General features: G+C 49.2%; 1 non-coding gene across 1 annotated transcript; it reads left to right on the forward strand.

The window, feature by feature from the left end:
• Positions 1–7,904: 7,904 nt before the first annotated feature.
• Positions 7,905–7,977, forward strand: Trnat-cgu (transfer RNA threonine (anticodon CGU)). The gene has a single exon. It is a non-coding gene; the product is annotated as a tRNA-Thr (tRNA).
• Positions 7,978–12,343: the final 4,366 nt, after the last annotated feature.

Consider the following 12,343-nt stretch of genomic DNA (forward strand, 5'->3'; position numbering starts at 1 on the left):
TCACCTCTCATGCTGTTCCTCTCCCGTCTCGTTCCTCCCGAGATGAACACGCTAAAGGTTTGCTCAAGTCAATTTAAATTTACCGCGTTTCACTGTTCCAAGTCAGGTGCCTCGATGCCAGCGCCGCCGTACGGCGGAGACGCGCGTTAATCGAGGCACCCTACTACAACGTTTATAAAACCACGTTGCCCTACTCCACGAGCGTTTCAAGCGAAACGTGGAACCTATCTAGTGGAACCTTTCGTTGCTGTTACCGTTCGATTTCTTAAATGCCGCTAGGAGCTCTAGTAGCGCGAGCAACAGCAGGCGACGGTTTTCTGCAGTTAATGTAGTATTTCATTTGCTATCGCAAAAACCAAGCATTTATACATTTTTTAATAAAGAAACACTGAAAATATCTCTTATGTATTGATTTTCTGCCTTATTTTTGCGTAATGTCCTGTTCTCGTTCAACAATGTTGGCAAGTATGATCATTGACACCGGACTTAAACGTTTAGATTTGGCTGTGGGTATAGAACAACATTGCGCAGCTTCTGTTTCACTTTGGCCAGCTGGATGAATCCAGTTACAGACAGACAGACAGACAGACAGACAGACAGACAGACAGACAGACAGACAGACAGACCATTATTTCTGTGGTTAAGTAGCCCCAGAAAGAATATCTTTTTCGTACGCTGTGAAAAAAAACAATGTGGCTCTGCTGTCAGGCCGACTCATCACTATATGATTATCGTATTCATGGGCTTAGGCATAACCTAGAACCTTTTGCCCGAACAAATATCTGGATTTCACCCCGAAGCTAAAACTGAATCGGGCGGTCAGAGAACTTCTCAAAGCCAGCAGATCGATTCCCGCTTGCACCAATTCATTTTTGCCGTATTCCACTGGTTGCGCCCTTTTGTTACTTTTGAGTTTGGTACACTACCACGAATTCCCATGTACTAAAGGCAACCGGTGTTTGTGCAACGTATAAACTCCACTGCGAAATAACTTCTTATGACGAGACAAGGAAACTCGGGGAGTCGTCTCAGCAGTGATTTGTTGTTCTATTTTTCTTTGGCGAAGTTTTGACAAAGAAGAGACTTAGAGCCGTTTTCTGTAACGCATTCGTGATAAAGTTGGCTTTACCGCAAGGCGTTCGTGCGTACGCGCAGGAAAAATGTACGGAAACCTATCCATATTAAGCGTCGCTTGAAAAGGCGTTGCCGAACTCCTACAGATGCTCTTCCGCACGTCGCCACCGCGGAGCCTCCTTCGATTCAGATTGGGGCAGCTACGTGCATTCCATCTGAACGTGATAGGCACGCCTACCGTTTATCAAGCCGGCTAGCTAGTGCAGTCGGTTGGAACTCGAGATTCGAATGCATTTCACCACTAATTTCTTCGTTTACTGCCCTGACAATTTATTTTACCATACGGCGATTAGGTGGAAGACAGACAGACAGACAGACAGACAGACTCACTCACTCACTCACTCACTCACTCACTCACTCACTCACTCACTCACTCACTCACTCACTCACTCACTCACTCACTCACTCACTCACTCACTCACTCATTCACTCACTCACTCACTCATTCACTCACTCACTCATTCTCTAGTTAGCTTTCTTTCTTGTTCGTTTGCTTGTTGGCTTGCTTCCTTGTTTACTCTACGTACTTGTAGAAGAGAGGTCAACCCTTGTGGCAGCTGTCGACCTATGCCAATTTTCTCGATGCTTTGGAGACCCGGTATGGTTTTCACTGCGTCATTTGGCCTAGGTAGGGTTACGGTGTTGACGGTTGCGTTCAAATGAGCCCGTGAGTGACCTTCGGATGTCCCGTCTTCCATCGCAAATTCCATGGGGATAGCTTTATTGCCCTGCAGCTAATCGATCGCATTTAGGGGAGACTCATTGGGAGTGTTACTCGCGAAATCCATAAAGCTTGTTCTGATCGTTGCAAATCATTGTGAAGCTTTAAACAACCCCCAACAAGCTAAAACGTAACAGGCACAGCGGTTGCACCATTCAGAGCACACATCCGTGAGCGGACACGCACTTGAAAACAATAAGCCTCCCTCGCCTCGCGTGTTGGCGGCCGTTTCAATAAACTGGAGGCGATCGTAGCGATCGATGTGGCAGGGTCTGCGCAAGCATTGGTATTTTGGTTGTGTCACGTATTTGTGTAGACCAACTTAATCCACTCCACCACCACACCCACTCCCCCGAAATTTCCCTCTCCGTCCTCCTGACACCCCTTCTCACCGCTCTGTCCCGCTGTCCACTTTCACCGAAGCCTCAAACTGGTAACTAAAACGGGCAACGACGCCGAGTTTTTGCAACACGACGTAACACACACACACAAAAAAACCAAGCCATACAAGAAGCAGCACATACAGCACAGCCTACAAAACAAGTTTCATCAAATAACAGCGTCAAAACAGTGGCAGGAGAGAGTTGACACATACGCTTAAACTGGCGCAGCTCCACGTGAAAGCCATTAGCGTTTTTGTTTTTTTTTTTTTGCCGAAAATGGGAAGACACATACGGAAAAGGGCCAGAAAGACCCGCGCTTCACGTCGCGACGTGGGCGATCGGTCACGGTGCTACCACGGGACTCCTTCGCCGTCCAAGACGGGGGAAAGGGCCGGGCACGTGGCGGGGTGTGAAGTAGAGAGGCAGTCGCGGAGAATACGCAGAGCAAAATGTACGCCGAGGAGAATCCGGAACGTGGACGTAAGACCGGAAGAGAAAGGATGATTGTGGCGCGGACGGGTCCGTCGTCATTTTAAAGGAAGCAGCGGAGCAGGTACTGAAAAAAAGGGTTATGTCTGACGCGTCACGCAGCTGTCACGGGAAATTATGTTTATCGGCCGTTACGTAAATTACCGTGGTTACGCCGTTTGCGCACTGCCGGGAGAGGACGACTTGTTGTTGTTGTAAGACCTTTATTCAGAAAGGGAGCCTCTGTGCCATGTGGGGAGCGGGGGAATGTAGTTTGAGTTCCTATCGTTGGGGACTGAGTTATCGACCTCCAGAGGAGTTTTTTGCAGACTTCGGCGATCTACAGAAAGCGTATGGCCCGAAATACTTGGTAGGCCGTAGCGAGCTATGCTGCATGTGTGAGACCACTTGTTAAATGCGAAATCAGCTCTACCAATTGTCGACGCGGCTGTTGGGATCGGAGGTGCGGGTGGCCGGAAGTTCTACATCGCGTGAATTTAGGCCAGTACCAAGAGAGGTGCTGGAGATCTGCCGCGGTGAATAGCTGGCAATAGGAATGTTTGGGTGTCACTTGTGGGGTGTACCACTTGCGGATAGTTTCAGGTGCTCAAAAGGCATTAGCGAATGATTTCCTAATGAAAACTTCAGCGGACCGGTTGAGCGGTTCAAGGGGTGTAATATAGTCGGTCGGTGTTAGTTGCTTTTGTTGTAGCTTCTTGACTTTTTTGTATGCATGAATGCCGGAGAGAGAGAGAGAGAGAGAGAGAGAGAGAGAGAGAGAGAGAGAGAGAGAGAGAGAGAGAGAGAGAGAGAGAGAGAGAGAGAGAGAGAGAGCGTGCCGGAGAAGTGGATTTGCCTGCCTCAGTCCAACTGGAAGAAATTCCGTCCCTTCGCTGTATCTGCTCAGGAATAAGCACCAGGTATCATCGTCGTCGTCATGCTGGTGATCAGCAGCAGTAACAGCAACCTATTATGACCACTGTAAGATGAGGACCCACTTCTAATCGCTGCTGTTCGACGGTGACAAATCTATTCTTTGCCCAAAGTTTTCTTATCTTATCCCTCCATCCAGTAATCGGTCTTTTGCTACTTGTAGTCCAGTCTTTCGGTTACCCCTCCGTTATTCGGCTGGTCCACTGGTTTGCAATTATCCGAATTACACGACCAGTCAAGCCCCTCTTCTTTTCTTAATTTGGGATTGATATCGTCCACACGAGTTTGTTTTCTGATTCAAGATGTTCGTGTCAGACCTCTAAGCGCCCCTGCTGTTATTTTTTATGGGGGATTAAACCACCTTTAGGGCTTTACCGAGGTTCATTGTAGTCCCCAATTTTCCCCTCCATAAGTCATTATCGGGAGTAGGCCTCATACACCATTAGATTTTAAGAATAATAACGCGTTACTAAATGCGAGTCCAGGAACAATTACGCATATACATACGCCGAGCATCGTTCCGTATATTCACTCAGTATGTCTTTATAGCTTCGTTTCGCTTTCATTTCGAAGAGAACTAAAGGTTTCATAACTGTCTGTTTTAACTGAACGATCACAATTGCAGAGTTTTTTTTTCGGCTTGAATTCTAGAACAAACAATGCTTGGTTTGAGTAGAAATAAATAATTGCAACTTGCATTTTCCCATCTAATTTCTCTCCACTGTTTTTTTTTTTCGTATGTAAAAGAGCACGCCAGAGAGTGTGTCCATCACCTTTGAACAGATGCCAAACTAGCTCAAACAAACCCGAACAATGCGAGCGAGCCTGTAACCTGCCGCGACCTAGGAGAAGATGTTGAAAATATGGTTGATTGATTCTGGGGTTTAACGAAGCCGACGCTTCACAGGCGATGAGACACGCCCCAGTGGAAGGCTGCGCATCAATTCTGATCACGTGGGTACCTTTAACGTCTACTGAAATCTCGAACACAAGGGAGCTTTCGCTTTTCGCCTCCATGAGAAAAGCGGCCGCCGGGGGCGGGAGTCGAACCCGCGTCCTTTGGCACAGTAGCGCAAGGGTTGAAAATGGACATGCAGTTGACCAGAAAGGTCGTTATCAGCAACGCTGAAGACCGGCTTCGCAACCCGCAGTTGATGGCGCGAATATAAGTAATGGAAGATCCGTCGGTGGATTTTTTAAAGAATGCGCCAGCATCTCACCCGTCTCTCTCACAAACTCAAGGCTCCGCCCTCTGCGCACGCCTTGCTGCTGCTTTAAAGCCCGGCAACACGACGTTTCTCGCACTCCCTTCACACACCGTTTCCACCGTGCTTTGCGTTGTAATCGTCTCAGTGTTCCCGTTTGCTCGCTTTAGCCGCCGCACTGGCTGCATGTTTCCGCTTTTAAAGCAAACCTGTATTACATTCGTCCAGCGCCTTCACCGCAGATGCGCAAATTGACCTTTTGACCTCAGACACACCCCGTGTGGCACACCCCTCGAAGCGCATCACGTGATTCGCCGTGCCCTCTTTCGGCGCTGCGCACAAGGCCCCGTTTTCAGTCGCTCTGCTCAACTGAATAGCTGAGCGACGCGCGGTTCCGGGCGCTCAACCGATCGGCAGCCGACCAACCCCGCCTCCTCCCACGCATGCACCGCTGGGTCGTCTCGGGCTACGTGACTCATCTTGCGCCCGGCGAGAAGGAACGCCACGTGCGCCGCAAATGAAAGCGAGGCGGGCGTCCTTCTGTGAGCGTTGCACGGGACCGAACGGCGTTGAGCCTTGATTGGCAATACAGCTACGTCAAAGGTTAACCAAGCGAAATCAAGACCGGAACAGACTAAGCCAAGCTTTTGCTTTGCATATCCAAGGTTAGCTGAGCTAAGCCGGAGCCATTTTTTTTGTTTCGATGGCAACTGCCAGCTCGGCTTGACGTCAGCTCTCTTCACAAGGGCCCTGCTGTTCTCTGTCCACGGATCGACGGCGCAAAGTTCTATCGATACAGGCTATCTATTGCTCACTCAAACGTGTCGCTGTTCTTGTGGTTGGCTATGGTTTGTGCGTACGCTGGTACTAAGAAGGGGACGTGGGTTCTGATTTAACTAAAATTGAAATGAAACAATGCGTATGGTCATAAAAGTCGGACAACCTGATTGTTACAGCTTAAAAATTGAAGTTTATGTCTTTTTTCAACAAATACGTGGTCAACAGAAGTTTCGAAATAGATATACTATATTTAGATGGCCTTGCTTTATTCTCCGAAACACTTCTATTTAAGCTGCGCCACTCGCATTTCACAGTTCACTATGCTTGATGTAACAAACAATAGTGTGGGAAAGTGTGTGGAGTAGCGATACGGGCTTTTACAGTTTTTATGTATTGACTTATAATAAACCACTTTGGCAGCAGCGAATGGGCTATTCGCATTCACGGTACTGAAGCCTAACAGTACAGTCCAACGTTTTTCAAACCTTATTGTCCCTTCATATTAAATTGTCCTTCCTACGTTTTTTGGGGGGGTTAGGTACACTTTACTTCCGTTCAAAATAATTTTATCCCTTCATTTCCCGTATTTCATCTAACTCGATTGATACTCCGTTGATTATGGTGCCGTGAAATAGTGCAATTGCTAAGTTTTCTGTATTTACATATGACCCAGATCGTGCGTTTCCCTGGCCAGAAATATTTGCGAGATATCGAATATACTACAAGTATGTCAGCTGAAAGAGAAAAGTAGCAACTCTGGATACATTTTAAATACGAGGTTACTATGTACAACCATTATTCCCCGCCAATGAGTTAAGCACGGGTGGCTCTTTTCAAGCTTCCCTAACAGCCTCGCCTTGCAAATGAAGAGCAGCGGGCTCAAATCGAATCCCTGTTTTAACCATCGTAAAGCACAGAGCGGCTGCAGACTCCTGCGCTCTGGCGGCCTCCTTACGATCGACGCATGCACATCAGGCGCTCATATACATAAAAAACAGCGGGCCGCGACAGCGGTTGGCTAGCGGTGTTGTATTGCATGCTTTACCTTGTCCCAGTACCCACAAGCTCTATTTCATTCCCCAAATTATCTTACGGTTTCCCTCGTGAGAAGGTAAGAGTGTTACCGATCCCTGCCCGGCCCCCAACGCGTCCATAAATATACCAGCTATTTACAGCAGCCGCACGTGGTGAAGGTCACGGCGAAGGACAGTGCAACGGGTGAGGAAACAAATGAGCCCGCAAAGCGAAAGAGCAAAGGAAGCGAATGAAATAACGGCGCTGCGCGCAAGAGACCGAAGTTCCGTAGGCCGACTCCGCGCAGGCAGTCACGGATAACGGATAATGGTGCATGCGAGACGGTGGGAGGGGGAGCGCGTCGTAATAACGCACTGCGCTCGGGGGCTCCCAGTGTAACGCGAGCTCGACCCCAAAAGGAAACGTTCGCACGTGGGCAGCGCACGCCAGATAAGGGAGAGAACGAGACGATCAACAGAGAAGGAAAGGCCGACGATGCAGGTCTGAATGCAGACTAAAAAAAAAAAAAAAGACAGCTAAGAAAAAAGGAAGCGTGGTTGTTCCGGCGGGTAAATTGACCGTGGCAACGAGAGCAAGCCCTCCTTGTGACCCTCCCGCGTCCCGTGCGAAGCGTAATGGATATACACTACACATCCTATCTTAACGCCCCTCTCCCCCCTCGGTCCAAGCGAAACACGCAAAGGAAGGGAGGGAGTGCTGGCGGTTGCATGCGGAAGCTACTTCCGCGTTCGGTGCGCGTCACGCTTGAACGGGAATTGTAGAACGCGAACGCGCCTAAGCGGCCAAACTTTCCGCAGGGGCGCAGCAGTGCTGGCCGGCTGACCGGCTTTGAACTATCGTGCAGCTTGGAACCGAGTGTGGTGTGGCTTTGTAGGGCACACGCCTTCACAGATGCGCAGTGGATCCTGTTTAGTTTGCTTTCACCGTAGCATACGACGTATTGTCGCGAAGCCCCCGTTCAGTTTGTTTTTTTTCCCTTTTGTAGACTACTCCTCGGGCCGCCAAGGCCCAGTTTTTCTAAGGAACGCATGCGGCGTTTCTCTTTGCGCGCTGACCGACGGGAAGACGCCGCTGTTACGGAGAGCCACCGGCCCAGCTTGGGTTTCAGCGCGGCCGCGGCGTCTCCGCCTGCCGCGCTGGATCCGAACCCACGACCTCCAGTCGGAGTGGCGCTGGCTTCCACCCCCAAGCACAGGAAAAAATTACCTTGAGATAAATACCCAATAAAGTGGAGAGGAAAATACCCCGCCGGTAGCGTAGTGGTCATCGCACCAGACGCGTACTCTGGAGTTCGTGGGTTCGGATCCCACCTGGAGGGCATTTTTTCTCCACTTTCTTTCTTTCTTTCAGAAATTCTTTATCTGTTTCAATGACCCCCCGCATCCTCCCCTTTGCTTTCCGAGGTATTCTTGACTGTCAACCATATATATATAATACAGTACTACGCACAGAGGGGAACGAATAACTGCAAGATGACTCGAGCGCTTTTTTTTTTCGTTTGCTGATTACGCCGTGAGCCTGTGTCCGAACAAAGCTACGCTTTTTTAGTGTCAGCAGTACAGCCTGAGTGCTTCTTTGCGTGCAGAGATCGAGCATTCTGTTTCGTTCCCTTCCGTGTTCCTTTTTTCTCGTTTTCGTTCTGTCGCACTCCTCGCTGCCGGTGAACGAGAAATGGAGCAGTGGACGCGAGCAGGACTCCTAACTATACAATTGATGACGCACCTTCACCAGGTCTAGCAGCTTCCTCATTCTCCTAGATAGAGCACAAAATGAAGAACAAAGGGAAAACCAGGTCGAAAGTGCGGTCAATAACACAATCGCGGACGGACGACCCAAAGAACAAAAGAAAAGATAGACCAGCGGACCAGAAGGGTAATTTGGAAGGTTCCGTGCCCCGGCGATATGCTAAGTCAAGCGTCTCTGCAGGGGCGGTGAGAACCCATTGTCTTCGCCATTGTTCCGGGCCAGCGGAGTGAAAGGCTCTCCCCGTTAATTTCCTCCTCCGTTATATAAGAACCCTCGATCTCATACGTGACGATGCGTAAAAGGGAGTGGCTACGAGACGGAGTGGTGTAGGGACACTGGAGAGGGGACGCTGTTTGACCTGGTCGCCCCGGGGGGCCGCGGTAATCCTTCGAAACCAGGAAGTGCTGTTGTAGTACAGGGTGTAGCACACACAACGCCGTGAGTGGGGCCGCTGCGGAGGCGCTCTAGATGCACCAGGACTGCTGCTGCTGCTGTGTACCGATGCGTGGGCATGCTGTGCGTACTATTCACACGAGGCCCCGTGGCGTGACTCCACGGGAGAGCGCCACCACCTCTGCGTAGTAACGCGAAGTGGCACCTTGTGTTGACGTGACCCTTTGCTGTCCAGCTGTACACACCTTGCGAGGGAGATGAAGGACCCCAGGGAAAATGATTGGACGTCACAGATCACCCTGTCAAACAACTGAACTTGTTTACAACCTCACTGCAGTGACGTTCACTGGGTTGGAGCGTAACGGAAGACTATTCAATAGCCTTGACAAAATGACTGGAAAAACTGGCTGATTGCGCTTAGTGGGACATGGATTACAGGAGGAGGTCCTTCGCTCGCGTTGTCCTGACGACGAATTGCAAACGTCCCTCGATGGAGTCAGTGGAAGAGCAGAGCAGAACAGTCGTTACAATAATTTCAGACGTAGTCACGCGGCGAAAGAAAAGTGCATTCCGGGGATGATATTTTGAACAAGTGAAGTAAATGTTCCTCAGCTTCAACTAGATATGACCTGGGTAGAATTAAACAAGTCAGTAACGTATACGGATAGTAATCTCCCAGGCACATGTGCCGTTAAAAGATTTATTGCGCACAAAGGTTGTTTATACGAAACCCTCAAGTGAGATGTATTAGGGATAGAAACGGTCCGTTACCGGAAGCGTGGGCATCTACTAGATGTCCAAAGAGATCTTCCAGGTGTCCTTGGATTGAATGAGCCGCGCATGAATGAGCCGCGCGCTGCACGGGAGGTGCGGAACGCATACCTCCTGCTCGCGGACGGTCACCAGGCCCAAGCAAAAGTTGTCGTTTCCAATAGAAACTACCTTGCCGGTGGAAGAAGCACTTCAAAAAAAAAGAAAAATTCCCAAAAACATGGCCTTCACCTCAACTTTAGAATGGCTGTTTTAAGAAATAATGCCCTTAGATAAAGGCACGTGAAGAGTATCTTCTTTGGAAGGGACCGTTCTCACGCCGTAAATAGCCGTAGTAAATTATAACGCCAAATTTCACCTTACTGCCCATTCCCGGCAGCGTTAAATTGTTTCTGCGTATACTTCGGGGAAGACCGCCAGTGTCCGTGGACAGGCTGTTTGAGAGAACTTGATGTTTCACGCAAAACTATCACTTCGCGGTGCTGTATGATATTGCTAAGGGAATGAATAAAATGATGAAACCCTATTGACGTTGTAGCGTAAACTCACAGAGAGCGAAAGCGTTGCGCGACAGGTATAAACATCATAATGAGATTTTCAGCTTTTGCGCACAGACATCTTACTCCGTGGCACAGACCTACACAGGATTTCCGGATGGACAACAAAACGCGAGGCTTCCCACACCACTTCTCGTGACAGCAGTAACGACGGGAGCGACGGATATTGAGCTTCCGTAATTGTCCTCCCAACGGTAAACTCACACGTCATGGCTGCCGACGCAGCGCGGCTCGCGAGGGTGATGGTCGGCCCGCTGCAGCAGACTGGATCGCGTTGTTAGCTGGCAGTGGAGCCCATTTTAACGACTGGCGCTTCCGGCCAACACGCTTAAGGATCGGGTAATGCCTGCAGTAAGCCGCAGTGTCGTAAACTGTGGTTCCTGTAATAGACAGCGCTATCACAGCTCCTTCAGCCGTGTTCGTGGAACATAAAATGGCGTTCCCTCGTATCAGGAGGCTCGTCGGGCAGATTTTGGAGGAGCAGCCAGACCGCGCACCTTAACGGTATTCGAACTTCCTGGAGAAAAAAGAGCATCGTCTCCTATTTTACAATCCCATGGTAAAGCCTTTGCTTCAAGTCGGCCACAATCATCTCGTCGCAGGAGCTAGTCAATCCATCAAAAAGCAGTCACTGTATTTGCACGATTCTAACGTGCATGCTTTTTTTTCGCTAGAAGTTGCTTTCAAATTTGTGTGCCCGTTACAATCGGGTTCAAGACCGACGTAGGCTTCAAAGCGGCCAGTACAACTGCCGCTGACTCGTACTCCTTTCAAAATCCAACTCAATCCAATCCAAAACAGCCCGTAAACATGACATTACTAAGTTTTCGCACACCCGTTCCTCAACGGCCATACCTTAGCCAGCTGTTTCACATATTACTCCTGCTGCAATTAGCACGTTATTAAAGTCGTTATGGCTCCGATGGGGTGCCACTATGAAGCGAGCATAATGCCCACTGAGCATACCGAAGCACGATTGCGCGATTGACGTAACCAAAGCAGCCATATGTTGATGCGAGGCATCAACGCCCCTGCAGCGCAGACGTTACCGAAGACTTGAAACCTTCTAAGTGGAATTCATGAATTAGCACGAATCAACAAAATGCCCGTCACGTATCAAATTATGCAAAACCTGTTAATGTTCCCACACTTATTTAACGCCAGCAGGAGCAGGGTGACCATGTTTATAAAACACAAGGGATTTTTGCTGCCACAGTTGCGTGGGTCAAAGAAAATCAGGTCTTTTACATCTGCGTGGTAGAATCGAAGTCAAGCTATTTTTTTTTCCTTCAAATTTTCACACCTGAACTTACGTTCGCGTTGCATACGTAGCCCGAGGGACGTGCTAGAATCGTGCAAATACGGCAACTACTGTTTACAAAAACATCTTTGTAGGAACAAAGAATGTGAACATGAGTGTATATGCGCGTGCCTCTACATACGCCGCAGTTAATCTTTTATCACGATTTTAGGCTAGAAGCTGTTATCTTTGTGGTCTGCATCGCTTCCTCCCCTTATTTGTATCTCCCTCCCAATCATACTTCGCTATCCATCCAGCCTCTGCATTGAACCTAAACCGTGCCGATTTCCTCGGAATCGGCACGCGTCCTGGTAAGAAGCTGATGCAGTGCGCGTCTCGTCGTGGACGGCAGTGTCTTTGTGATGAAGTAATGCATGTTTCCGCTCGGCTCATTCCTGAGAAACTAGGTCAGGTGCTAGAACCCCGTGACCACATTTGGTTGCCAAAGCGATGGACACGGGTCTGCTTTGCGCCGCTTGCGTGCACCTCGTGGCACTGTAGTGGGTGAGATGCTTGCATTCAAACCGAGAAGTCACATGTTTTAGTCCTGATGCAGCGATTATTTATTATTACCTGTTTTTTTTTCTGCATAGTACATGTATTATATACTGTAATGGACCTAGAGGTTATCTGGCTGCCAAGCCGTCGTGAGAGAGCGGAGAGCCCACGTCAGTTAGAATGAGGGCTTTAATATAATGGGCACATCTTCTGGGCATGTCGCCTTAAAGATATGAGCAAACGCCCAGCCACGAATATAACTACGTCAGAGCAGTGGGACACCGTACTGCTCAGTCCTGACTCGGCTCCGGGTAGTCCAGACGGGCAAAGACGCCGCCAGAGCCCAAGGACTCCTGACCGACGTCTTACGCGGAATGTTTGACGATCACTCCCACCTCCCGCTTTCCCTAACCCCTTCA

This window comes from Haemaphysalis longicornis, unplaced genomic scaffold (genome assembly GCF_048455015.1).
Source record: "Haemaphysalis longicornis isolate Haplotype H1 unplaced genomic scaffold, Haemaphysalis longicornis Haplotype H1 scaffold_4, whole genome shotgun sequence".
Taxonomy (NCBI): domain Eukaryota; kingdom Metazoa; phylum Arthropoda; class Arachnida; order Ixodida; family Ixodidae; genus Haemaphysalis; species Haemaphysalis longicornis.